Source organism: Stegostoma tigrinum, chromosome 5 (genome assembly GCF_030684315.1).
Source record: "Stegostoma tigrinum isolate sSteTig4 chromosome 5, sSteTig4.hap1, whole genome shotgun sequence".
Taxonomy (NCBI): domain Eukaryota; kingdom Metazoa; phylum Chordata; class Chondrichthyes; order Orectolobiformes; family Stegostomatidae; genus Stegostoma; species Stegostoma tigrinum.
The window spans coordinates 92,459,498-92,462,611 of NC_081358.1; positions in this window are offsets into that span (position 1 = coordinate 92,459,498).

Consider the following 3,114-nt stretch of genomic DNA (forward strand, 5'->3'; position numbering starts at 1 on the left):
AAATATGATTGATTAACCCAAGGATCTACTTCAATACAATGATTGCATCTTTTCCCTCAAGTATCAAGATTTATCAATTATCAATTGCATCTATGCAATATTGAGGATCCAACTATTAAATTGAAGTGCTTTTATAGCACATCACGTAGGACAAGTAGCATCTTAATAATAATGCAGTATCTGTCAGTTAATGAATAATTAATAGAATTGTTAGTTACACGAGAAAATTTATTTGCTGGCACATTCTATTTGGATGTAGATGTAGACAAAAAGAACAGTTTAGACTGGTGTCTTACTAGAACTGGCAAGACAAGTCCACAGAATTGATTTATTTGCAGAAAATATATTTTATTTTATAAAATAACAGTGTGGAACCTGGGTGTCGGTGGCTAGCCAGCATTTATTGCCTATTCCTAGTTGCCCTTGAGAAGGTGGTGGTGAGCTGTCTTCTTGAACTGCTGCAGTCCCTGTGCTGCAAGTAGACCCAGCATGTGCCACTAGAAGGGGGGTTCAGGGATTCAACCTGGTGACAGTGAAGGAACGGCGATATATTTCCAAGTCAGGATGGTGAGTGGCTCTGAGGGGAATTTGCGGCTGGTGGTTTTCCCATGTATGATATTGTATATAACAATAAAGCAAAGAGCAAATATTTATCTGTGGAATCAAATTATTAAGAATTGCAATGACAACTGGAATGACACCCACTGGGGATAGGACTGAAACTGTAAGACGCGTTGATACCATTACCATAAATATGGCTTATACAATTCTTTGCTGGGACCCTGGTGAGGTCATTTGGATCAGTGATTTGGCAGAATATACTTGCATTGCATTAGGGCATTTCCTCTCAGGATATCCACACAATTATGGCCTCCCAGAGCCCTCTCAAATCTCTGCCCTTGAGTTGGAAATGATGGGAAGAATTTCAAGCAGTAAGACAAATTTAGGATTCAGTTACTTGGAACAATGACCATCACACCAATTTAACAGGTGATATACTCTAAGGGGATACATGGACACTAGTCATTACACAGTTTGATTTGGCATTAAAGTGACAGTTAACTAAATTTACAATGTGGATGGTGATTGGCTTGGCAAGGTTTGGAAATAGTGTTGATGAGGTGTAATGAATGGGAGCCATTTGAACAATTAATCACACAAATGTGTATATTGTTAAATAAATTGCGCTGGAAAGTGAGAATAAATATGCAGGATTGTACATGAAACAGTCAAATGTGGTAAGAACTACAACCACAGTACTGGATGGGTTTAGAAGTCTTTTGTAGCCAGCAGTACAATTTGCCCTGTTCAAAATGAATAACGTATTCTAAGCATGTTTTCCAGGGGCGGGTAATTCTCAGTTTAATTGGAGGAAAGAAATAGTATTACACAGGACATTATGGCACTGAAATAAATTTGGAGAAGTTTTTTTTAATTCTTCTTGGGGATGTGAATGTTGCTGGTAAGACCAGCATTTATTACCTATTTTTAACAACCCCTGGGCTGAATTACATTGCAGGGCCATTTTAGAGTCAACGACAACAAAAACAAAGTTGATGGAAAAGCTTAGCAGATCTGGCAGCATCTGTGAAGGAGAAAACAGAGTTAATGTTTCGGGTCCGGTGACCCTTCCTCAGAACTCCTTCACAGACACGACCAGACCTGCTGAGCTTTTCCAGCAACTTAGTTTTTGTTCCTGATTTACAGCATCCACAGTTATTTTGGTTTTTATTAGAGTCAATCACATTGTTCAGAGTCTGGAGTCACATATAAGCCAGACAGGGGAAGGAAGGCAGATTTCCTTCTCTCGAGGACATTAGTGAACTCAAAGAAATTTTACGACAGTCAATGATTGTTTTATGATCATAATTAACAAGGCCAACTTTTTCAGATCAGGTCCAGATTTATTAATTAGATTCAAATTCCTTCAGTTGTTGGAGTGAGTTTTACTTATGCTCCCTCAGCACCACAATGCCATCAGTTCTAGGATTGGGAGCACAGAGAGTGGCAGCTCTAGTATCTTAGAACTTTGTTTTCTTTTAAGTAGTACATCGCTGAAGTTTTGTACTTACCAATCGGATCCTGTACAAGCGGGTGATTTTAAAGATCCGACATATGAACATTTCGTATTATGAACCTTACTTTACTTTAGATTGATCTGCATTATGCTCCAAACTGCGTATGAAACGACTTATGAACGGACTCAAGAACGGAACCTGGAGATTGCCTGTATCTAGATATCTTCTCATCAACCACATCTTGAGAGCAGGTGGGACTTGAACATTGATCTCCTGGTCCCAAAGAGAGGGACACTACCACTGTACCATGACAGCCCCTTTTTAATTCAAATTTCATCATCTGCAATGGTGGGATTTAAACTCATGATCCCGGAAAATTAGAGACAAAAAAATACTGCAGGTGCTGGCATCCAAGGTAGACTATACAGGATACTGGAAGAACACAGCAAGCTAAGCAGCATCTGGAAGAAAGGAGAAGTCAACGTTTCTTCAGAAGCTGGTCGGTCGTACCCACTACCGGTGTCCACCTATCACCACCATTCTGCTAACCACTGCCCCCTCCTCTTTACCCGCACTTCCCCCTACCCCCACAGTATTACCCTTCTTCAGGACAACTGTACAAACCTCGAGGTATGCAAGAGAATGAATGAAGAAACTCTATAGCTAGATTAAATTTGCTGTACAATCAAGCTGAAGAATTTTTTCCAGCCAAATAAATCTCACTTCTTCAAATATTTTCGGTAGCATATTGTAGACAACCAAAAAATTTGTGTTACAAAATGTACCTTCAAAAATAATTGTGGGTTTTATATTTTCATAAAAGTACATCAAAACATTAGATTTAATTTGACAAAAAAAAAGTCTGCCAAAAGTCATGATGTGTTGAATGTGGCAAAACAAAATTAAGATTCTAGTGTAGTTTGCTCCAGAAATTAGTCTTGCTAAAATATGCCTGAGGAACGGCACTGAATTTTTGAAGCTTTTCTGTAGTCTAACATATCTTGGAAACAAACAGAAAAGACAGCATAATGACAGGATGGATCAAAAATATCTGGTGGATACTGAAGATCAAATGCAATTTCGTCTGGGCCGCTGA